A 25,632-nucleotide genomic window follows, 5' to 3' on the forward strand; every position below is an offset into this window, starting at 1 on the left:
TCTGTCTCAAAATAAATAAATAAGTAAATAAAAAAATATAAATAGGCCGGGCGCGGTGGCTCAAGCCTGTAATCCCAGCACTGTGGGAGGCCGAGATGGGCGGATCACGAGGTCAAGAGATCGAGACCATCCTGGCTAACACGGTGAAACCCCGTCTCTACTAAAAAATACAAAAAACTAGCCGGGCGCGGTGGCGGGCGCCTGTAGTCCCAGCTACTCCGGAGGCTGAGGCAGGAGAATGGCGTGAACCCGGGAGGCGGAGCTTGCAGTGAGCTGAGATCCGGCCACTGCACTCCAGCCTGGGCGGCAGAGCGAGACTCCGTCTCAAAAAAAAAAAAAAAAAAAAAAAAAAAAAATATATATATATATATATATATATATATATATATATATATATAAATAAACAAAAAACCCTTGGGAGGCCGAGGCGGGTGGAACATTTGAGGTCAGGAGTTCAACACCAGCCTGACCAACATGCTGAAACCCCGGCTCTACTAAAACACAAAACTTAGCTAGGCATGGTGGTGGGTGCCTGGAATCTCAGCTACTCAGGAGGCTGAGGCAGGAGGAGAATCACTTGAACCCAGGAGGTGCAGGTTGCAGTGAGCCAAGATTGCGCCACTGCATTCTAGCCTGGGTAACAGAGTGAGACTTCCCCACAAAAAAAAAAAAAAAAAAAAAAAAAAAAAGGCCAGGGGCAGTAGCGCACGCCTGTTATCCCAGCATTTTGGGAGGCCAAGGCGGGTGGATCATTTGAGGATGTCAGGAGTTCAAGACCAGCCTGGCCAACACAGTGAGACTCCATCTCTACTAAAAATACAAAGATTAGCCAGGCGTGGTGGCAGGCACCTGTAATCCCAGCTACTTGGGAGGATGAGGCAGGAGAATCGCTTGTACCCAAGAGACGGAGGTTGCAGTGAGCCCAGATCGTGGCACTACACTCCAGCCTGGGCAATAGTGAGACTCCATCTCAAATAATAATAATAATAAAGTAAAATAAAAGATAAATAATTTTATTTTATTTTTTTAGACAGGGTTTCGTTCTTATTGCCCAGGCTGGAGTACAATGGCGCAATCTCGGCTCACTGTAACCTCCAACTCCTGCGTTCAAGTGATGCTCCTGCCTCAGCCTTCCAAAGTAAGGTGGGATTACATGCGCCCGCCACCACGCCCAGCTAATTTTTTTGTATTTTTAGTTGATACGGGGTTTCATCATGTTGGCCAGGCTGGTCTCAAACTCCTGGCCTCAGGTGATCCACCTGCCTTGGCCTACCAAAGTGTGGGGTTATAGGCATGAGCCGCCACACCTAGTCAATATTTTTAAAGACTCTTGGTCAGGCACGGTGGCTCATGTCTATAACCCCAGGAATTTGGGAGGCTGAGGCAGGTGGATCACCTAAGGCCAGCAGTTCGAGACCAGCCTGGCCAATGTAGCGAAACCCTATCTCTATTAAAAATACAAAAATTAGCCAAATTAGATGGGCATGGTGACACACGCCTGTAGTCCCAACTACTCAGGAGGCTGAGGCGGGAGAATTGCTTGAACCCGGGAGGCAGAGGTTGCGGTGAGCCACACCACTGCACTCCAGCCTGGGTAACAAGAGCAAAACTCTGTCTCAAGAGTTAAAAAAAAAAAAATTAACTTTATTTTGTTTTACATTTTAGAGACAGGGTTTCGCTCGCTTGCCCAGGCTGGAGTGCAGTGGTGTGTGATCATGGCTCATGGCAGCCTCAAACTCCTGGACATGCCACCATGGCCTGGCTAATTTTTCTTAGTTTTTGTAGAGATGGGGTCTTGCTATGTTGACCAGGCTGGTCTTGAACTCCTGGCCTCAAGTAATCCTCCTGCCTTAATTGCCCAAAGTGTTGGGATTATAGGCATGAGCCACTGCGCCCAGCCTGAAACCTCATTTTAAAAGTTTATATCAGACCAGGACCCCAAGATGGAGTTGGCTGTACCAGTGAGGGAGAAGAAACTCCTGGATGTCAAACTAGCGGAACTGCCAAACTAAATATTAATGCGTGATCTCACACAAGAAGGCACTGTTGGAGCATTCAAAGAGGTTACTACAGGTATTACGACAAGTATCCAATTTGAAGAAAGGGAGCTTCGACGGATTTCTATGGTGCTAGCAGCTTACATGCTTTTCAGCTACTGTCTGAAAATGAGCACAAGCATGGGCAGCTACAGAAGTAAAACTGAAGAGGGCCATTGCAGAGCGCTCGTTCCTGGATAATCTCCTTAGTTTAATGTCAGCTGATTAGCAACCTTAATTCCCTCTGCATCCTGATTTTTCCCTTGTCATGTAACATATCATATTTATAGGTTTCAGGGATTAAGAAGTGGATATCCTTGGGGAAACCATTATTCTAACTTCATTGGTTCAAATAATTCAGGGTTTGTTCATTCAGTGAGGTCATTTCATTGAGCACTTAATATATTTTAGTCTCTAGTTGGCTCTGGGGCATATATGAAAAAACAGAATCCTATCTCATTTGCTTATATGTAGTTGATAATTCATTGATCATTATAGTTACTGAAAGTTACTTTAACACAGAGACCATATGTAAGTAACTCTCCCTATACACTGGTGTAGTGAAATTCCATTAAAGGCATTTTTTTTTCTTTGAAGCACAGCAATTATGCTGCTGATGAGAAATTTTACTTTGAAGAAAATGTGTAGTGAAAAAAGTAATGCTTTTAAGAGACAGGCAAACTAAAGATTGTTACTGGACTTCTCTGGGCCTCAGGCTTCTCTTCTGTAAAATGAGGGTAAGATTATCTATCTCAAAGTGTTGTTTATAGTAAGGATTAAACAGGAATACGCATTCCCCTGGCATGGTAGTCCACAAATGCTAATTGCCTTTCTCTTTTGGTATTTTTAAGTATCTGACATTCATTTCAATATTTCTTTTCTTTTCTTTTTTTTTTTTTTGAGACGGAGTTTCGCTCTTGTCGCCCAGGCTGGACTGCAAAGACGTGATCTTGACTCACTGCAACCTCTCCCTCCTAGGTTCAAGCGACTCTACTGCCTCAGCCTACCAAGTAGCTGGGACTACAGGTGCTCCACCATGCCCACCTAATTTTTTTTGGATTTTTTTTTTTCTTTTTAAGACTGTCTCGCATTGTTGCCCAGGATAGAATGCAGTGGTGCAATCTCCACTCACTGCAACCTCCGCCTCCCGGGTTCAAGCGATTCTCCTGCCTCAGCCTCCCGAGTAGCTGGGATTACAGGTGCCCGCCACCACACCCGGCTAATTTTTTGTAATTTTAGTAGACAGGGTTTCACTATGTTGGCTAGGCTGGTCTTGAACTTGTGACCTCGTGATCCACCCACCTTGGCCTCCCAAAGTGCTGGGATTACAGGCGTAAGCCACCATGCCCAGCCTCATTTGAATATTTCTGTGACTTGCTTTGCACTAGCCTGTGATGCTTTATGTAAATTAAGTAGTAGACATAGTCCCTGCTCTCAAATAAAAAAAGTTGTTGGTAGCATAATACACTTGCACGTATGCAACTACAAAAGATTGGTAAACAAGTGGGCTCCATGAAAGTGTGGGACTTGGTTAAGAAAACATACAATGAGGTAATTAAGGCTGCTTTCCTCTTTACCTTAAATAAAACAAGTAAACAACACTTAGTCCACATATCCTAAAGGGGAAATTTGGGACTGTCTACTTGAATTTTGGAGGTTGCAAAGGCTTTTTTTTTTTTCCTCAGAGGGAGTTTCACTCTTGTTGCTTAGGCTGGAGGGCAATGGCACAATCTCGGCTCACTGCAACCTCCGCTTCCCGGGTTCAAGCGATTCTCCTGCCTCGGCCTCCTCAGTAGCTGGGATTACAGGCGCCTGCCACCATGCCTGGCTAATTTTTGTATTTTTAGTAGAGACGGGATTTCGCCATGTTGGCCAGGCTGGTCTCGAATTCCTGACCTCAGGTCATCCGCCCACCCCGGCCTCCCAAAGCGCTGGGATTACAAGCGTTAGCCACCGCGCCTGGCCTTGCATGGGCTTTTGAACAGTCATTTTTGAATTATTTCCTGTATCCCCAGGAGTCCACAAATGTGAAAGAAAGGGAAATCCAAGTAGATCCTTCCGGTAATTTATTCTGCTTTACCCTTTGGGTAAAGGTAAAAACTACTAGATCAAGTAAACTTTAGAATTATTTGTGGACTTTAATCGTCTGTATTTCTGCTGCATTCAATTACCAAATATCAGTCAAGTGTTTTGAGAAACAAATATTCAGTAGCCACAGAAACCTAACAGGTCTATGTTTGCTTTGTTTTATTAACGACTTGGAGGGACAGAACACTACCAATTACACCCACAAACCTTATCGATATCAACAACTGTAAATGACAACACGGCAATATTCTGCACTTGCCCTATGCCTAGGACCTAATTCCATTTTAATATATTATATTATTATTTCACACATCAACCCTGGAGGCATGTTTGGAGTTGCCTAATTTTTATGTACAATTTTTGATAAGGAACTAAGAAAAATAACTTGCTGAAGGAAGAAAACGGAGACTGAGTCCAGAACTGAATGAGAAACACATGGTTTCTTCATCCTCTATCATCAGCCTGCCTAACGAGGCTGAAGAAGTACCATCCATGAGTTAAGTGCGTCAAGGGCAAACAAACATCATCGCATATGGACAGTGTTGTGAACTTCGAGAAATCCGAGGCAGGTTAACAACAACAAAAAGCAGACCATCGTGCCGAACTTCCTCGGGTCTCAGGTTGGCAACTCAGCGTCCGGAAGGAATCCCCCCGGAGGTGCGCCGGTCCTACTGGCCTCACTCCCTACCTCCTGGAGGTCCGGAGTCCCGCTCCTTTTCCTCAGCGGTACAACCCCCGTGTCGGTCCATTCCCTCACCGTGAGTCGAGGACCAGTTCTCCTGGCTAGGCGACCGGCACACACCGCCTGGGACCGGCTCCAAAGCACTCGTCCTGCGACTGCGAAGTAGGCTCAGGTCATCCGGCAGGAAACGACTCAACGCGCAGCCGCCGCGGCCTCCAACCACCGGCCGGCAGAGGGGCGCTAGGCAGCCCTCGATCCGCTCTCCGCGGTCTCGAGCAGGAGGAGGAGCAGGGGGAGGCGAGCCGCAGCGCCACGGCAACGAGCCTAGGGAGGTAGGTTGTCGTGGGGCTCGGGCCGCCACTCTGGCAATTCCAGTCAAACGTCAAGCCCCGACCCGCTCTTCCCGTCCCTTCCTCTCCTGCCCTTGCAGCCGACAGGAATGGAACAGTCCCGCGGGGGGGATTGTGGGAGGCGCACGCGCGAGGGGTGGAGGGTTGGGGGGGGCTGGCGGCGGCGGTGGCGGCGGCGGCGGCGGCGGCGGCGGCGGCGGCCGTGGCGGCGGTTGGTGGCCGTGGGGGCGGGGAAGGGGGGAGGAGAGAAGAGGAGGTGGAGGAGGTGGAGGAGGAGGAGGCTTGGGCTCGCGCCGCTTAAGGTACGCGTGAGGGCCTGCGCCGGAGCCGGCTTGACAGGGCCTGAGGGGGAGTGGGGGACTGGGCGAGGAGGTTCCCGTGGGTGAGCGCGTACGGGCTGGCTGGCGCGCTGGGCGGCCGAAGGTGGTGGTTGGTGGGAGCAGCCAGCGACTAGCCCGTAGACACTCGTACGCTTGCGGGCGGGCGTGCGCGCTACGCGGCCGGAGTCGGGCGGAGCGGGGGACGGTGGGGAAGAACGCGAAGAGGGAGGAGTGGGAGGTTGGGGGGGCGCTAGGCGCCCTTCGCTCCCTCCCCTCTGGAGGAGCAGCCGCCGCCACCGCCGCCACTCTGCTGCCGCCGCCGCCGCCGCTCCCGCCGCCATTTTGGGTTCGCTTTGCGGAGGGGAGACGATCCCAGTCTCGGTTGCGGGACCCGCCTCCCCTCAGTTTGCCCCCTTTAGCCTCCACCTTTCCCTTCTCCTCTCTCGCATTTCCGCCAGTCAGCTTACCCGCTGGCCGCCTCCTGACAAGCGGGAGGGATCCGCCGTGGACCCAGGGAAGCGGAGGAGCCTGGCGGCCACCCCCTCTTCCCCACTTCCCTGCACTCTCGTCGCTCTCGGCCTCGGCCTCCGACACGGTGAGTAGAACGATTTGGGCAGGCCTTCGGGCCTAAGCACTCTCTCAGCGATTGAATCCTGGGCTTCCTGGGAGCCACTGTCATCTCCCGGACCTGGACCTCCGGGAGAGCAGTGGTGAAGATGGGGGAGGGGAGAGCAGGGAGGGGGATCCTGAGCCTACCGGGAAGTCCCTCCAGGCCGGGTGAAGGGGTGTCCCTGACAGGCGGACTCCCGGAGGGGGCTGGAAAGTAAGCGAGTGGAGGCGGAGTCGTCTGTGCCCCTGACAGGTTAGTTTGTGTTTGTAGGCATGATCGGAGCCTCCCCCATAGTCCAGTTTGTGTGTGCTTAATTAAGGGATAAGAGTGGTCGGGGACACGATCCTGAGAGGGGAGTTTACCTGTGTGACAAGGTCTGTGGTGTCCCTGCCGCGTTGAACGGTATGTAGGAACGGCAGGATGATCTCAGTGTTGTAAGTTTAATAAATGTCACTGATTAGTTTGTACATGGAAAGAGGTGTTTTTGGTCTAGAAGACAGATGGTCTGTTGATGTGTAGCGGCTGTGTTGGTGTGTGTATGCGAGGATGGAAAGTGTTTCCGGAAGAGTTTGCCTTGATTTGTGTAAGTGTAATGGAGTTCCCGTTATAAGTTAGCTTATTTCTTGAATAAATGTTGGGAGGTTCCTTGCAGGTTGATATGTGTGTGTATTTTAGGGATTGGGAGCCCCTAGTTACTTGTTGGGAAAGAGTGGCAATGGTAGTGTTCTATACAGCATGTGTCTGTGAGGTCATGGAGGGGAGAAACTTAGCATAGCCAGTTGTGGTCTTAATAGTTTGTGCCTTTGGTTAGAGTGAGTTGTGTAAATGTGAAGGCCCAAAATATCTTTAACAGAATCATTGCTACAAAGCTGTAAAGAATGGGTGGCCTTATTTGTTGTCGCGGGTTTATAGTAATAGTTTAGAAATACAATAAGAAAGCGCTTTCAATTTCTTTGTGATACTAAATCTCTGTGAAAATGGTAGGATGCTTTCTTCCATTTTACAAAATAGTTAATTTAGGCATAAGGAGAGAACTTCTCCAAGGCCGCATATTAAATTGGTGACAAAGTTGAGACTGTAACTCCCATATTTTCACTACTGCTGCAGCAGTATATTCAGCATACCATGGTGCCTCAGGAAGTCTTTGTCGGCAAATCTGAGTATGTTGGAAAGATAGGAGCACATATGACTGGTTGGATTGTATTTGGAGGAGACCGATTGTGTCAGATATGTATGTGGAAAGTAGATGTCCTTGCCCGGTCTGACCTGTATGAAATGCATATCCATGGCTATATTATTTTGTTTATGGGGGAAGCAGAGCATTTCTGACACTTGAGGTTGTATGTGTGAGGGAGAGAAGGCTTTCACAGCTTAACCTCTACCAGAGCAGCTGCATGGGTGCTGACAGCTTAACTTGAAATCTGTGGGAGGAAGGATCCTTTTTCATTCATTCAACAAGTATTTGTTGACTGCCTGTTCAATAAATCGTCCATGCCTTGGGGTGAGGATAATCAGGGTATCTCTGTAAATAGCCTGGGTACAACCTGAGGGGAGTTGTTTTGACAGTGGCAGATATTAAGTTGAGTGAAGCAGTGTGGAATTAAAATCAGAGAACTGGTTTTTGGGTTCTGGTGATTGTTAATATATGTACCTGTGGATGTTGGAACTTCTTGGCTGGGCTGAAGGAATCCTTTGAAAGATTGATTTCATATAGTAAGAATCCCATCTGTGAATATGAGGGAAGAGTGCATGAACTAAGCCAACTTAACTGTATTCTGGAAAATGGGATGTTTCTTGATAGGCTAGATTAGTGGTTCTTAAAAGTTTTTGGGGGTCATTTATCCTTCTGAGAATCTGATGAAAGACACTGGGCCCTCAAGTTAGAAGATGAGCATAAGCACAATCACATGATTTATACATAGGATTTTAGGAACTTAAAGTGTAATGAAATAGAGCCAATTTATATTTAGGTCTCATTTGAAAACCTTTCATTTTCTTTGTTGGGGTGTGTGGATGTTAGTATGCGTTTAAGGTGAAGGAGTCTGTGATAGTAGTTGAACATGTTGACAGCAGAACTTTAGGATCCATGTTTTTTATGTATTCTTTTTATCGTCACAAATGTATTTCTGCAGTGTTAGTAACCAACTCTGAATTTGGTGATAAGGGAAGCTAATGTAGCACAAAGTATCTATGGCTTTGTTCTTTGTCAGTATATTTTTGTTCCTAAACTCTGAGAAGTAGGTTTGTCTTTTTTCAGTTTTGGATTGGGCCTGAGGTGATTTGAAGCTCCTATCTTGGAGTTTAGCTTAGTTATAACAAACACTGAGTTAGCCCTATGCAGGAGATACAGAAATGAATAATATATGGTCTCTGTGCTTGAAGAGATGCTAATTCAGTTGAGTCTGTGAAGTGTTTGATGGTGGCGGGTCTCAAAACGACATAGAAGAGGGAAACATTCCTAGAAGTTGAAATTTTGTTACCCAATTGCAAAGAATTTTTGCCACTACTTACTCTTTGAATAAGCATTAAGTGTTTACACTCTGTATACAACTTTGTACTTTAAAAAAATACGTTTTGTATCGTCTGGTGTTTTTTTTTTTTGAGATGGAGTTTTGTTCTTGTTGACAGGCTGGAGTGCAATGGTGCTCTCTCAGCTCACTGCAACCTCTGCCTCCTAGGTTCAAGTGACTCTCTTGCCTCAGCCTCCTGAGTAGCTGGGATTACAGGCATGTGCCACCACGCCCTGCTAATTTTGTATTTTAAGTAGAGATGGGGTTTCTCCATGTTGGTCAGGCTGGTCTGGAACTCCTGACCTCAGGTAAATCACCCGCCTCGGCCTCCAAAAGTGCAGGGATTAAAGGGGTGAGCCACTGCGCCCGGCCTCCTCTGGTGTTTTTGTATAAAGGAACTATTGGTTTAAAAAGAAGGCAAACATTTATATTCCTTACCTTGTTTTTGGATGTATTTCTACAGTACGTTTATGTAAAAAAGTTTTTATGTCTCTGGGCATGGTGGCTTTCACCTGTAATACTTTGGGATGCTGAAGAGGATGGATCACCTGAGGTCAGGAGTTCGAGACCAGCCTGGCTAACATGGCAAAACCCTGTCTCTACTAAAAGTACAAAAATTAGCCAGGTGTGATGGCATGTGCCGGTAGTCCCAGCTAGTTGGGATGCCGAGGCAGGAGGATCTCTTGAATCCCTGAGGTGGAGGTTGCAGTGAGTCGACAGAGTGACTCTGTCTCAAAAAAAAAAAAAAAAGAAAAAAGAAAAAAAGAAAAAGGGGGCCTGGGGCCTGGCATAGTGGCTTATCCCTATAATCCCAGTGCTTTGGGAGGCTGAGCCAGGAGGATCACTTGTGCCCAGGCATTTGATACCAGCCTGGGCAACACAGGAATACCCCATTTCTACAGAAAGTTAAAAAATTAGCATGAATGCCTGTAGTCCTAGGTACTCTGGAGGCTGAGACGGGGGAATTACTTGACCCAGGAGTTGGAAGCTGCTGTGAGCCATGGTGGTGCTACTGCACTCCAGCCTGGGCAATAGTGCAAAACACTGTCTATTTAAGAAAAGGGAAAGGATTTTCATGTTCTACTCTTGAGTTGTATTCTGAAATAGAATACTGCACATCACTTTTTTTATTTTTATTTTTTGAGACGGAGTTTCGCTCTTGTCTCCCAGGCTAGAGTGCAACAGCGTGATCTCGGCTCGCTGTAACCTCCGCCTCCTGGGTTCAAGTGATTCTCCTGCCTCAGCCTCCCCAATAGCTGGGATTACAGGCGTGTGCCACCATGCCCGGCTATTTTTTTTTTTTGTATTTTTAGTAGAGATGGGGTTTTGCTATGTTGGTCAGGCTGGTCTCAAACTCCTGACCTCTGGTAATCCACCCACCTTGGCCTCCCAAAGTGCTTGGGATTACAGGTGTGAACCACCGCGCCCGGCCTCCTCTGGCACATCACTTCTTTTTTTTTTTTTGAGATGGAGTCTCGCTCTGCCGCCCAGGCTGGAGTGCAGTGGCCGGATCTCAGCTCACTGCAAGCTCCGCCTCCCGGGTTCCCGCCATTCTGCCTCAGCCTCCCCAGTAGCTGGGACTACAGGCGCCCGCCACCTCGCCCGGCTAGTTTTTTGTATTTTTTAGTAGAGACGGGGTTTCACCATGTTAGCCAGGATGGTCTCGATCTCCCGACCTCGTGATCCGCCCGTCTCGGCCTCCCAAAGTGCTGGGATTACAGGCTTGAGCCACTGCGCCCGGCCACATCACTTCTTAACAACTTGCTAGGTACTGTGTCTTTACAGTATTAGCAATTCCACTTAAGCCTTTATTCTGAGTCTTCCTCCATGCTTTATTAATATTGAATTGGCCACCTTCATTTCTGCCCAAGATAATGTGGAAGCACACAGTGGAGAAGTCTTACCGTGTGTGAGATTGTGGTGGTGGTGGTCTCCATTTAAAATAACTTTGTATTGCTATTTAAGTTATGTGTATTGATCTGAGTCTTTTAAAGGTGGTATACAGCATCACTATAATCTGTTGTGAGATCTGCTTAGGCCAGACTTTTCAGCAGCATGTAGTATTTTAAACCTGGGTGCCACAAGAGGTGGAAATGCAACTAGTTCATTTTTGTTTTGTTGCTGCTAGTTTCTGTTATCATTTTCCTTAAAATTAGTTTTAGTAGTGTTTTTTCATTTATATTTTTTCATACGAAGAGGCTAGATTTTCTTATTACTTGTCATCATAGTTGATAACAGTCTTTCATGTTTTACAAATTGCTTTTTTAGTGCCTGCCTCATCAGGCCTGTAATTGGCAGAATGTGGTATTTATCAAAATTAATTTTAAAATAATGACTTCTAGGCCGAGCGTGGTGGCCTATAATCCCAGCACTTTGGGAGGCTGAGGTGGGTGGATCACGAGGTCAGGAGATTGAGACCATCTTGGCTAACACAAACCTCGTCTCTACTAAAAATACAAAAAAAAAAAAAAATTAGCCGAGCGTGGTGGTGGGTGCCTGTAGTCCCAGCTTCTCAGGAGGCTGAGGCAGGAGAATGATGTGAACCCGGGAGGCAGAGCTTGCAGTGAGCGAAGATTGTTCCACTGCACTCCAACCTGGGTGACAGAGCGAGACTCTGTCTCAAAAAAAAAAAAAAAAAAAAAAGACTTCTAGTGATGACAGAAATTTAACCAATAATCTTATTGCTGTTTCAGAGTTGTATTTTCTTCACTAATATCTAAGTTTTCATGTTCGGAAATCTATGAAATTTTCATTGTAGTATTATATTTGCTTTTCATAGTCTTTAGTCATTTGCCCTCAGACACAAGTTGATGCCAAGGTTGTATACTTTTTTCCATCTAACTAAAAAAGATTTTTTTTTGAAACAGGGTCTTACTGTGTCACCCGAGCTAGAGTCCCCGTGGTACGAGCATAACTTATGGTGTGCTCTACCTCTTGGGCTCAGGCAGTCCTTCCGTTGTCCCAAGTAACTGGGATTATAGGCACATGCCACTACACCTGGCTAATTTTTAATTTTTTTGTAGAGATGGAGTCTCACTGTGTTGCCCCCACTGGTCTCGAACTTCAGCAGTCCTCCCTCTTCAAACTCCCAAATTGCTGGAATTACAGGCATGAGCCACCACACCTGGGCAATTTTGTTCATTTAAAAATATTTTGGCCAGGCGCATGGCTCACACCTGTAATCCCAGCACTTTGGAAGGTCGAGGTGGGCGGATCATGAGGTCAGGAGTTCGAGACCATCCTGGCTAACATGGTGAAACCGCGTCTCTACTAAAAATATAAAAAATTAGGCATGGGTGACTTGTGCCTGTAGTCCCAGCTACTCGGGAGGCTGAGGCAGAAGAATCAGTTGAACCTGGGAAGCAGAGGTTGCAGTGAGCTGAGATCGCGCCACTGCACTCCAGTCTGGGCGACAGAGTGAGACTCTGTCTTTAAAAAAAAAAAAAAAAAATATATATATATATATATATATATATTCTAATTTTTTAGAGCTGGGGTCTGGCTGTGTTGCCCAGACTATACTGGAATTCCCAGGCTCAGATGATCCTCCTGCTTTAGCCACTCCAGTGTTTGGGACCACAGGTGTATGCCACCGCATCTGGTTAATTTTTAAATTTTATGTACAGGTGGAGTCTTACTATATTGCCCAGGATGGTCTTGAACTCTTGGGCTCACGTGGTCCTCCCACCTTGGCCTCCAAAAGTGCTGAGAAATGTGAGCCACATTTTGTGGCCGGTCAGCTTTTTATTTCTTTAATGTGGCAAATTGCAAACATATATATAAATAAAGAGAATAGCATAATGAGCCTTCATGTACTCAACATCCAGCTTCAACAGTTATCAACACAGTTACCACACTGTTTCCACATCTACCAGCCCCGTCCCTGCTTCCCTTCTTGCTTATTTTAAAGCAAATCTTCCAGTTATTATGTAATTTCATCCATAAATACTTAAGTGTTTACATTCTTTTCATTGTTAAGTGAGGAATTACTTCTTCGTGGTTAGGTTTATATTAACTTTTAAAGTATCTGATCATAGTTGGAACTAAACTACTCACACCATCTACTTCTAATTCATATTACTTATCAATAGGGAATTCCCTTTGCCAGTTAAGAAGAAATGAGGTAAATAGTTCACATCATTGCTTTCGATGTTTGCGTTGAACATTTAGAACAGTTCCTATGTTATTCAGAATAGCTTATCAGCTTTTTTCAAATGTACAAGAGAGAAATAAAGGGTTTCTTAACAATTTTTTAGTCATAGCAACAAGATGCTAAAAAATGTTTTCTATTTTCAGTTCCTAGATTTTCATTTTTCTCTTTTCTTTTTTTTTTTTTGAGACAGAGTCTCGCTCTGTTGCCCAGGCTGAAGTACAGTGGTACGATCTTGGCTCACTGCAACCTCCACCTCCTGGGTTCAAGTGATTCTTCTGCTTCAGTCTCTCTTCTACAGGCGTGCGCCACCACGCCCGGCTAGTTTTTGTATTTTTAGTAGAGTCGGGATTTCACTGTGTTGGCCAGGGTGGTCTCGATCTCCTTACCTGGTGACCTGCTCGCCTTGGCCTCCCAAAGTGCTGGGATTACAGGCATGAGCCATCGTGCCTAGCCTTAGTCCCTAGGTTTTCCAGTGGGATCCAGTCATCACAGAGAAATCAAATGGCCTTGGTGATGTTGAACAGTAGCTGAAATTGGGATAAAATCAACTTGCTATTGAAGAGAATGAAATGCACGTTGTTTTAAACTTTGAAATTCTAATTGTAGGCATTCTCTGTGGACATTTGAAAGTCCATACCATTGCATATGTTGCATACTGAAATGTGAACCATGTCACAGTGTGGTTATCACGGTGAGTACAAACATTATAGAAAAAGGAAGTACATTTACAATTAAGTTATGAAGATGAATGAGACTGTAACGATTTTAAGTGGTTGCTAATACAGTAGAATTTAGAAATATATTCTTTCCTACCGCAAAAGATTGATAGTTATAACTCAGATGCATGTGAGTTTCATCGGTAGTGAAAGTTTCATCATTTTTGTTATATCTTATAGTCCCACAGTAAATAAGTCATGAATCTTTGACTTAATCTTCTGATTATACATTTTGTTCAATCTCTTTTCCACACTTGATAACATATCTGACTCTTCTCATTCAGTTTTATTTGCCCTAAGACTGTAGGAAGACAGTGTATTAGATTATAAAGTAGCTATATCATGGTTTCTTGGTATAAATAACATTTTTTTAAAAGTGGAGGACACATTCCTCAACGTTTCTTAAATTCAGCACTCTGAAATTAAAAACTCCAGAGTTTAAATATTTGCTGATAAAAACTTAGGAGAGTTGAATGGAGAGAATTTAAAAAATTGTCTTTGAAAGAAGACACTGATAATGCTGTCATTTGAGAAAATTTTGGGGGTGGGGGTCATGAATCAATCATGTTTAATGATTACTGGGTAAACATTATTACAGTATAAAGGTCTTCAAAGACTGGAGGATACATATATCACATAAGTAGAGATTTCATCTAACTAAATGACAGCACATGTTTGGAAGTTAAAGTTTAGATGAAAAAGATCAAATGAAAAAGAGCAGTCATTTTTTAAACCACAATGAGTTAGAGATTTAAGTTAATTTTATTTAAGTTTTTTTTTTTTTTTTTTTTTGGGATAGAGTCTCGCTCTGTCACCCAGACCTGGAGTGCAGTGGCACTATCTCGGCTCACTGCAACCTCTGCCTCCTTGGTTCAAGTGATTCTCCTGCCTCAGCCTCCTGAGTAGCTGGGACTACAGGTGGAAGCCACTGTGCCCAACGAACTTTTGTATTTTTAGTAGAGACGGGGTTTCACCATGTTGACTAGGCTGATCTTGAACTCTTGACCTCAAGTGATCCGCCCGCATCGGCCTCCCAAACTGCTGCTGGCATTAGAGGCGTGAGCCACGGCACCGGCCTGTGTGTTTAAGAGGAAGAAAGTCAAATAACTGTAGGTCAGACTCTTAATTCCTTTTTCTTTTTTTTTTTTTGAGACAGTGTCTCACTCTGTCCCCAAAGCTGAAGTGTAGTGGCATGATCTCAGCTCACTACAACCTCTGCCCGCCTGGGTTCAAGTGATTCTCCTGTTTCACAGCCTCCTGAGTAGCTGGGACTACCGGTGCATGCCACCCCGCCTGCCTAATTTTTGTGTTTTTAGTAGAGATGGGATTTCACCATGTTGGCCAGGCTGATCTCTAACTCTTGACCTTCAGGTGATCCGCCCACCTCAGCCTCCCAAAGTGCTGCGATTATAGGTGTGAGCCACTGCACCTGGCTGAGTTTAATTTACTTTAACAAGCCATTCATTTTTTTGTTTTGTATTCATTCATTCCTCCTTCCACTGACTAACATTTTTCCAGTGCTTCCACTATACCCATTTCTGTGCTTAGATGTAGGGAAAAGACATACAGTTTTTTTTTTTTTAAATCTCAGATGTAATCCTAGCTCTGTGGGAGGCCAAGGCAGGAGGATTGCTTGAGCCCAGGAGTTTAAGACCAGCCTAGGCAACATAGGGAGACCTGGTTACTAAAAAAATTAAAAGTTCGGGCTGGGCTTGGTGGCTCACACCTGTAATCCCAGCGCTTTGGGAGGCCGAGACAGGTGGATCACCTGAGGTTGGGTGTTTGAGACCAGCCTGACCAACATGGAGAAATCCCGTCTCTACTAAAAATACAGAGTTAGCTGGGCATGGGGGCACATGCCTTTAATCCCAGCTGCTCGGAAGGCTGAGGCAGGAGAATCACTTGAACTCAAGAGGCAGAGGTTTCAGTGAGCCGAGATTGTGCCATTGCACTCCAGCCTGGGCAACAAGAGTGAAATTCTGTCTCCAAAACAAAAAATAAATACATAAATTAAAAAAAAAAATTTTGCCAAGTGTGGTCCCAGCTACTTGGGAGGCTGAGGTGAGAGAACCACTTGAGCCTGGGAGATTAAGGCTGCAGTAAACTGTAATCGCACCACTGTACTCCAGCCTGTGTGACAGTGAGACCCTGTCTCTAAAGAAAAAAAAATTTGCCGGATGCGGTGGCTCACGCCTGTAATCCCAGCACTTTGGGAGGCCAGGGTGGGCGGATCACAAGGTCAGGAGATCGAGACCATCCTGGCTAACATGGTGAAACCCCATCTCTACTAAAAAATACAAAAAAATTTTCTGGGCGCGGTGGTGGGCACCTGTAGTCCCAGCTAGTTGGGAGGCTGAGGCGGGAGAATGGCATGAACCCGGGAGACGTTTTGCAGTGAGCCAAGATCACGCCATTGCATTCCATCCTGGGTAACAAAGTGAGACTCCGTCTTAAAAAAAAAAAAAGAAAAAAAAAAAACCAAAAAACTCGGGCCGGGTGCAGTGGCTCACACTTGGGGAGGCTGAGGTGGGCAGATCACAAGGTCAGGAGTTCGAGACCAGCTTGGCCAACATGGTGAAACGCGATCTCTACTAAAAATATAAAAATTAGCCAGGTGTGGTGGCACACGCCTGTAGTCCCAGCTACTTAGGAGGCTGTGGCAGTAGAATTGCTTGAACCTGGGTGGCAGAGGTTGCAGTGAGCCGAGATCTTGCCACTGCACTCTTGCCTGGGTGATAGAGCGAGATTTCCTATCAAAAGAAAAAAAAATTCTAATAGGAGGAACATATTAACAAACATATTACAGTAAAACTATGTAATACATATGCCTATGTTAACAAGCATACTACAATGCATACTATGTAATATTTTTGTCCAAGGTGGAGAAGTTGTTAAATCTGTGGTGAGAAAGGGAAGGTTAGGGTGATTTCCTACAAGTGGGAAGAGCCAGGTTTTAAAGGATAAGTGTGAGACATTCAGACTTAGAGAGGGCATTCTAGGTAGAGGGAGATCATCTACAAACATATGAAAACATGACACAGCAGGATGAGTGCACTGTAATTTGGATTGGTAAATTTTCAACCCGTTCTCTTATGATTTCCTGTGTCTTCAGTGCTATGTAAGGTTGGCCTTTGTAATTAGAGATCTTCTATCAAATGAAGATGGAAATATGTTCACATACTTTTCTTAGACCAAAGATTAACATCAATAAAATATTTGGTTATATTTTAGTTTCTCAGAAAATTTTTACTAGAATGTAACCCACTCAGCATTCTAGTTAATCAGGCCTTGATTATAATAAGTATCTGGCCAGATCTAAAAATGTATAATTAGTTGTCTTAATAATGAATGAATCTCTCAGCCTCTATATTGGTATATTTCCCCTCAATTTGTTGAAAATCCCAAATAGTGATTAAGATCATGGACTCTGAAATCAGATTGATTAGGCTCAGATCTGAGTTTTGCTAACTTATTGACTGTAATCTTGAGCAAAATACTTACAGTCTTTGGTCTCCTTGACTGTAAAATATGGTGATATTGTAATGATAATATTTATAGCATAGAGTTGGAGGATTCTACGAGATAATATGTATAATGTGCTTAGCACAGTGTGTGCCATGCAGCAAGCAAATAAAGCATATCTTATTTTAGTTATTTCTTTTCTTCATTTGCAAAAAAGAATATAGCAAAGCAAATTACCTCCCCAATAGGTAAGAATATGTAAAATACACTTTTGTAGTGTATATAAGCGATGTCCTTATTTGTATACATATTTTTTCCATTTTCAATTTTTAGCGTACTGTTTATCTTTCTTTTCTCACATGTGAATTCTGATTTTGTATTTTCCCACTTCATTTCAGCCTAGGTTTTTGTGTTTGGCTTTTGGCTTTTTTTTTTGAGTCAGGGTCTTGTTCTGTTGTCCATGCTGGAGTGCAGTGGCGTGATCTCGGCTCACTGCAAGCTCTGCCTTCTGGGTTCACGCCATTCTCCCGTTTCAGCCTCCTGAGTAGCTGGGACCACCGGCGCATGCTGCCACCCTGTTGTAGTTTCTATCAATACTTCTTTTTCTTTTCTTTTCTTTTTTTTTTTTTTTTTGAGACAGAGTCTTGCTCTTGTTGGCCAGGCTGGAGTGCAGTTTCGTGATCTCGGCTCACTGCAGCCTCCTTCTCCTGGGCTCAAACAATTCTCCTGCCTAAGCCTCCCGAGTAGCTGGGATTACAGGTGTGTGCCACCACTGGGCAAATTTCTGTATTTTTAGTAGATGGGGTTTCACCACGTTGGCCAGGCTGGTCTTGAACTCCTGACCTCAGGTAATCCTCCTGCTTCGGCCTCCCAAAGATTACAGGCATGAGCCATTGTGCCCAGCCTCCATATATTTATTTAGTACTTACTATGTGCCAGGCACTATTCTAGGTACTGGGATACAGTGATGGACAAAACAAGATCCCTGCTTTGCTATCTTAGGACTTAATAATTTGGGCATTTTCATTTTTCAATATATAAGATCTTTTAGTACTGATACACTGTTAACCAGTATATTACATGTTGTTCAAGCAAGATTCTTTCTCTTTTTCTTTTTTTTTTGTTTTGAGACGGAGTCTCACCCTTTTGCCCAGGCTGGAGTGCAATGGCGTGATCTCGGCTCACTGCAACTTCTGCCTCCCGGGTTCAAATTATTCTCCTCCTTCAGCCTCCCAAGTCACTGGGATTACAGGCGCCCACCACCACGCTCGGCTAATTTTTTTTTTTAATCTTTAGTAGAGATGGGGTTTCACCATGTTGGCCAGGCCGGTCTCAAACTCCTGACCTTGTGATCCACCTGTCTCAGCCTCCCAAAGTGCTGGGATTACAGGCGTGAGCCACTACTCCTGGCTGCAAGATTTTTGTTTGTTTGTTTGTTTTGTTTTGTTTTTTTGAGACAGAGTGTTGCTCTGTTGCCCAGGCTGGAGTGCAGTGGCGCTGTCTCGGCTCACTGCAAGCTCCGCCTCCTGAGTTCACGCCATTCTTCTGCCTCAGCCTCCCGAGTAGCTGGGACTACAGGTGCCCGCCACCACGCTCAGTTAATTTTTTTTATTTTTAGTAGAGACGGGGTTTCACAGTGTTAGCCAGGATGGTTTCGATCTCCTGACCTCATGATCCACCTGCCTCGGCCTCCCAAAGTGCTGGGATTACAGGCGTGAGCCACCGCGCCCGGCTGGCTGCAAAATTCTTAAGACAGATTCAAGATTCCTGAAGAAATTTCTGGTGTATGATTATTTTTCTGCTAAAGCAAATCAGTTCTGTGACAAAAATTTCTTCCCCCTGAGGAAAAGATACTGCGTGCCTATGTTTTATCCAGGCATTCCATTGGATAGTTAGTCCTTTGAGATATCAGTGGATTAAATCTTTTGTTAAGAATCAAATAAAATGTTGCAGGAAAAAATTGAAAAACAAAAAAAGAGTCAAATAAATAAAGGCTGGGCATGGTGTCTCTCCCTTATAATCCCAGGACTTTGGGAGGCCGAGGTTGGGGGGATTGCTTGAGCCCAGGAGTTCTAGACCACCTGGGCAACGTGAGACCATGTCTCTACAGAAAAACTTAAAAAATTAGCCAGGCATTGTGATACATACCTGTAGTCCCAGCTACTTGGGAGGCTGAGGCAGTAGGATCTCTTGAGCCCAGAAGGTCGAGGTTGCAGTCAGCCGTGATTGCACCACTGCACTCTTGCCTGGGCAACAAGATGAGATCTCATCTGGATCTTTATGTCAAGTACTGTGTTAAACCCAGAGTATACAACAGTGAATGAAACAGATAAAAGTTGTTGCTTTCATAGTGCTTCCTTTTGAGTAAGAGACAATAGATTAAATAAATGGGAAATATGTCATAGCATTTTGATGATAGATATGGTAAAGGAAGTACAAACAAGGTAAGGGATGTTGGGTAGTTAGGGAAGTCCTCTGAGGCACTAATATTTGAGGAGATACCTGAATTATATGAAGGACCCAATGCAACCATCTGGGGCATGAGCAGAAGTCCTGAGACAGGAGTACCCGTTGGTGTGTTCAAGGAATAGAAAAGGGCTAAAACAGTAAATAAAGAGGGGAATAATGATAGGAGATAGAAGAGGTAGCCAGGGACCAGATAACATAGGGACTTAAAGACTTGATAGGTATCTTTTGTATTTTAAGTTTGATTGGAAGCAGGGAAATATCTTGATCTAGTATATACACTTTGAAAGACAAATGATGCAACCAGGTTGACCAGTTAGAAGGCTATCATGGGCTGGGCATGGTGTCTCACACCTCTAATCCCAGCACTTTGGGAGGCCGAGGTGGGTGGATCACAGGGTCAGGAGTTTTGAGACCAGCCTGACCAACATGGTGTAAAAAACAAAAATTAGCTGGACGTGGTGGCACACGCCTGTAATCCCAGCTACTCAGGAGGCTGAGGCAGGAGAATTGCTTGAACTCGGGAGGTGGAGATTGCAGTGAGCCGAGATTGCGCCACAGCACTCCAGCCTGGGCAAGAGCGAGACTCTGTCTCAAAAAAAAAGAGAGGCTATCATGATAGTTGAGACAACAGCTGATTGTGGTGTTGAGTGTATTGGTAGGTGGATTTGAGGTGTATTTTGAAGGTAGTGGAGATAATAACTTGCTGATGGCTTGGATGTGGGATCAGAGTAAAAGAAGAGTCAAGGATGACTTCAGTGATGGCCTGAGCAGTTGGATGCTTTTTTGTTTGATGAGGCACACTGTGGGAAAAGCAAATTGTAAGGAGTACAGAAATTAGGAATTTGGTTTGGATATACAGTCATCCCTTGGTATCTGTGAGAGATTGGTTCCCCTGAGGATACCAAAATCTGTGGATGCACCAGTCCCTTATATAAAGTGGCATACTACTTGGATATAACCTATGTGTATCCTCTTGTATACTTACAAAAAAATTTTTTTTTTTTGTTTTGAGACTGAGTCTTGCTCTGTCACCCAGGCTGGAGTTGCAATGGCGTGGTCTGGGCTCACTGCAACCTTCGCTTTCTGGGTTCAAGTGATTCTCGTACCTCAGCCTCCCAAGTAGCGGGGATTACAGGCGTGTGCCACCACATCTGGCTAATTTTTGTATTTTTAGTAGAGATGGGGTTTCACTATGTTGCCCAGGCTGATCTTGAACTCCTGACCTCAGGTGATCCACTTGCCTTCTACTCCCAAAGTGTTGGGATTACAGGCGTGAGCCACTGCGTCTGGCCAGAAAGTTTTTTTTTTTTTGAGACAGGGTCTCTGTGTCATCCAGGCTAGAGTGCAGTAGCATGGTCATAGCTCGCTGCATCCTCAAACTCCTCAGGTAAAGCTATTTTCCTAACACAGCTTCCCGCGTTGGTGGGATTACAGGCTCACGACACCATATTTGGCTAATGTTTTTGGTTTTTGTAGAGATAGAGTCATGCTTTATTGCCCTGGTTCATCTCGACCTCCCTGTTTGTATACTCTAAATCATCTCTAGATTAATTGTAATACCTAATACAATGTAAATGCTATATAAATATACTGTGTTGCTTAGAGACTAATGACATAAAAAAGTATATACGTTCAGTGCAGACACAATTATCCTTTTCTCCCACCCCTGCCCCTGGAATATTTTTGATCCGTGGTTGGTTGAATCCTTGGATGTGAAACTCACGGATACAAAGGGCTGACCGTACAGGCTTTGAGATTTCTACTGTTTAAAGTTAAAATATTGAATAGGCAGTTGGGTGTACAAGTCTTGAGGTCAGGGCAAATATAAACTTAGGAACTGAGCAGTGTAGTGTAGTGATGCTATTTAGAGCCAAAGAACTTGATGAAATTACCCAGAGAGTGAGTGTAGATAGAGAAAAGATGAAGTTCTTAGACTGAGTTGCTGGATAAATATTTTTGATACCGGGAGAAATGTATCTAGAATACCAGGACTAAAAGAGAATCTTTTGAGGCCGGGCGCGGTGGCTCAAGCCTGTAATCCCAGCACTTTGGGAGGCCGAGACGGGCGGATCACGAGGTCAGGAGATCGAGACCATCCTGGTTAACCCAGTGAAACCCCGTCTCTACTAAAAAATACAAAAAACTAGCCGGGCGAGGTGGCGGGCGCCTGTTAGTCCCAGCTGCTCGGGAGGCTGAGGCAGGAGAATGGCATGAACCCGGGAGGCGGAGCTTGCAGTGAGCCGAGATCGCGCCACTGCACTCCAGCCTGGGCCACAGAGTGAGACTCCGTCTCAAAAAAAAAAAAAAAAAAAAGAGAATCTTTTGATAATTTTTTTTTTTTTTTTTTTTTTTGAGACGGAGTCTCGCTCTGTCACCCAGGCTGGAGTGCAGTGGCCGGATCTCAGCTCACTGCAAGCTCCGCCTCCCGGGTTTACGCCATTCTCCTGCCTCAGCCTCCCGAGTAGCTGGGACTACAGGCGCCCGCCACCTCGCCCGGCTATTTTTTTGTATTTTTTAGTAGAGACGGGGTTTCACCGTGTTAGCCGGGATCGTCTCTCGATCTCCTGACCTCGTGATCCGCCCGTCTTGGCCTCCCAAAGTGCTGGGATTACAGGCTTGAGCCACCGCGCCCGGCCTCTTTTGATAATTTTAGGACTAATACCTTCTTGACTAAGAAACTCTTACAAGTACTAACTAGTCAAGATGTAGAGACAAATGTGAAATGGTTGGTGAACGAATGTCTGTTTTTTATCTCTTTCCTTTTTTTTTTTTGATACGGAGTCTGGCTCTGTCGCCTAGGCTGGAGTACAGTGGTGCATTCTTGGCTCACTGCAACCCCCACCTCCCGGGTTCAAGCGATTCTCCTGCCTCAGCCTCCCGAGTAAGCTAGGAGTACAGGCATGCACCAACACGCCCAGCTAATTTTTGTATTTTTAGTAGAGACAGGGTTTCACCGTGTTGGTCAGTCTGGTATTGAACTCCTGACCTCATGTGATCCACCCACCTTGGCCTCCCAGAGTGCTGGAATTACAGGTGTGAGCCACTGCACCTGGCTCATCATCTAGGTTTTAAGCTCCACATGCTTTAGTTACTTGTCCTAATGTTCTCCCTCCCCTTGCCCCCCAAACCCCTGACTGGCCCCGGTATGTTCCCCTCCCTGTGTTCATGTGTTCTCATTGTTCAACTCCCACTTATGAGTGAGAACATGCGGTGTTTGTTTTTCTGCTCCTGTGTTAGTTTGCTGCCAGCTTCATCCATGTCCCTGCAAAGGACATGATCTCATTCCTTTTTGTTTGTTTGTTTGTTTTGAGACCGAGTCTCGCTCTGTCACCCAGGCTGGAGTGCAGTGGTGCTATCTCGGCTCACTGCAAGCTCCACCTTCCAGGTTTGCCATTCTCCTGCCTCAGCCTCCTGACTGGCTGGGACTGCAGGCACCTGCCACCACGCCTGGCTAATTGTTTTGTATTTTTAATAGAGGCTGGGTTTCACCGTGTTAGCCAGGATGGTCTCGATATCCTGACCTTGTGATCCACCTGCCTCAGCCTCCGAAAGTGCTAGGATTACAGGCATGAGCCACTGCGCCTGGCCTTTTTTTTTTTTGTGAGACTTTCACTCTTGTTGCCCAGGCTGGGGTGCAATGTCATGATCTCAGCTCAGCGCATCCTCTGCTTCTCGGGTTCAAGGGATTCTCCTGCCTCAGCTTCCCGAGTAGCTGGGATTACGGTCATGTGCTACCACGCCTGGCTAATTTTGTGTTTTTAGTCGAGATAGGGTTTCTACATGTTGGCCAGGCTGGTCTCGAACTCCTGACCTCAGGTGATCCGCCCATCTCAGCCTCCCAAAGTGTACCGCACCCAGCCGATCTCATTCCTTTTTATGGCTACATAGTATTCTATGGTGTATATGTGCCATATTTTCTTTATCCAGTCTATCATTGATGGGTGTGTGGAGTTGGTTCCATGTCTTCGCTATTGTAAATAGTGCTGCAGTAAACAGAAACACATGTGCATGTGTCTTCAGAGAATTTTAACTTTTTTTTTTTTTTAATGGTAGTGGTGGTAAGTAGTCATGGGCCTCATTAAGAATATGATGAAACATAATCCCAGCACTTTGGGAGGCCGAGGCAGGCGGATCATGAGGTCAAGAGATCTAAACCATCCTGGCCAACATGATAAAACCCTGTCTCTCCTAAAAATACAAAAATTAGCTGGGCATGGTAGCACACGCCTGTAGTCCCAGCTACTTGGGAGGCTGAGGCAGGAGAATTGCTTGAACTCAGGAGGCAGAGGTTGCAATGAGCTGATACCACGCCACTACACTCTAGCCTGGTGACAGAGTGAGACTCTGTATCAAAAAAAAAAAAAAAAAAAGAATGTGATGAAACCTTTGTAGTCTTTCCCAGAAAGTGTATATATGCACATAAAATGTGAACGTAAGGGGTTCACTGGCACTTTGGATTGTAGGCCAGTGTTCTTTGTTACATAAGTGTCTTAATTATGAAAATTATGGAATGACAGTTGGATTGTTTACCTGTTCTTTACCAGAGGGTTTTTTGTTTGTTTTTGTTTGTTTGTTTTTTTGCAGAGGCTCACTGCAACCTCTGCCTTCTGAGTTCAAGTGATTCTCCTGCCTCAGCCTCCCGAGTAGCTGGGACTACAGGTGTGTGCCACCATGCCCAGCTAATTTTTGTATTTTTAGTAGAGATGGGTTTCACCATGTTGGCCAGTTTGGTATAGATCTCTTGATGTCGTGATCCCCCTGCCTCAGCCTCCCAAAGTGCTGGTATTACAGGTGTGAGCCAGTGTGCGCAGCCCAGAGTGCTCTTAAAAATGGAACTAGCCGGGCGCGGTGGCTCACGCCTGTAATCCCAGCACTTTGGAAGGCCGAGATGGGCAGATCACGAGGTCAGGAGATCGAGACCATCCTGGCTAACACAGTGAAACCCCGTCTCTACTAAAAATACAAAAAACTAGCCGGGCGAGGTGGCGGGCGCCTGTAGTCCCAGCTACTCGGGAGGCTGAGGCAGGAGAATGGCGTGAACCCAGGAGGCGGAGCTTGCAGTGAGCTGAGATCTGGCCACTGCACTCCAACCTGGGCGGCAGAGCGAGACTCCGTCTCAAAAAAAAAAGGAAATAAACTCATATAAGGAATGCTAGTGGTTAGATGATGATGTAAGCAAATCTTTACTCAGTGTCACCTGTTCACCTCCCTTTCCCCTTTACGATTATGGTAATGCAATAATTTCTTTTTTGTTTGTTTGTTTGAAACAGAGTCTTGCCTTGTTGCCCAGGCTGCAGTGCTGTGGCATGATACTGGCTCACTGCAACCTCTGCCTCTTGAGTTCAAGCGATTCTCCTTCCTCAGCCTACCAAGTATCTGGGACCACAGATGCGCTGGGCCCACCACACTTGGCTAATTTTTTTTTTTTTTGTCATGGAATCTCGTTTTATTGCCCAAGCTGTAGTGCAGTGGTGGCATCTCAGCTCACTGCAGCCTCCGTCTCCCAGGCTCAAGCGATTCTCCTGCCTCAGCTCCTGAGTAGCTGGAATTACAGGCACATGCCACCACGCCTGGCTAGTTTTTTGTATTTTTAGTAGAGATGGGATTTCACCACATTGGCCAGGCTGGTCTCAAACTCCTGACATCCAGTGATCTGCCTGCCTTGGCCTCCCAAAATGCTGGGATTACAGTCATGAGCCACTGCATCCAGCCTATTTTTTATATTTTTAATGGAGATGGGGTTTCACCATGTTGGCCAGGGTAGTCTCAAACTCCTGACCTTAAGTAATCCACCTGCCTCGGCCTCCCAAAGTGCTGGGGTTACAGGCGTGAGCTACTGCACCTGGCCTCAGATCTTTTTTAAAAAATAAGTTTTTTTTTTTTTTTTTTTTTTTTTTTGAGACGGAGTCTGGCTCTGTCACCCAGGCTGGAGTGCAGTGGCCGGATCTCAGCTCACTGCAAGCTCCGCCTCCTGGGTTCCCGCCATTCTCCTGCCTCAGCCTCCCGAGTAGCTGGGACTACAGGCACTCGCCACCTCGCCCGGCTAGTTTTTTTTGTATTTTTTAGTAGAGATGGGGTTTCACCGTGTTAACCAGGATGGTCTCTATCTCCTGACCTCGTGATCCGCCCGTCTCGGCCTACCAAAGTGCTGGGATTACAGGCTTGAGCCACCGCGCCTGGCTAAAAAATAAGTTTTTAATGGATTTTTGTTTTATTGTAAAACTAATGCAAATTCT

General features: G+C 45.4%; 1 protein-coding gene and 1 pseudogene across 20 annotated transcripts in view; one reads left to right on the plus strand and one right to left on the minus strand.

Annotated features, from left to right (window-relative positions):
* Window positions 1-6,052, minus strand: part of LOC123569411 (uncharacterized) — a 44,734-nt pseudogene extending 38,682 nt beyond the window's left edge.
* The window catches only part of ASH1L (ASH1 like histone lysine methyltransferase), a 233,177-nt gene continuing 212,568 nt past the window's right edge, over window positions 5,024-25,632 (plus strand). For 7 of the 20 annotated variants that reach the window (XR_012413526.1, XM_074041027.1, XM_045373623.3 and 4 more), the window contains exons 1-2: window positions 5,299-5,458; window positions 5,935-6,071. The gene's annotated coding sequence lies outside the window, so the exon portion shown is untranslated. Of the gene's footprint in view, window positions 5,139-5,298; window positions 5,539-5,932; window positions 6,072-13,355; window positions 13,441-25,632 lie in introns of those variants that run through there. The other 13 variants (XM_074041031.1, XM_045373666.2, XM_065532443.1 and 10 more) reach the window with 9 other exon arrangements.

This window comes from Macaca fascicularis, chromosome 1, assembly GCF_037993035.2.
Source record: "Macaca fascicularis isolate 582-1 chromosome 1, T2T-MFA8v1.1".
NCBI lineage: Eukaryota > Metazoa > Chordata > Mammalia > Primates > Cercopithecidae > Macaca > Macaca fascicularis.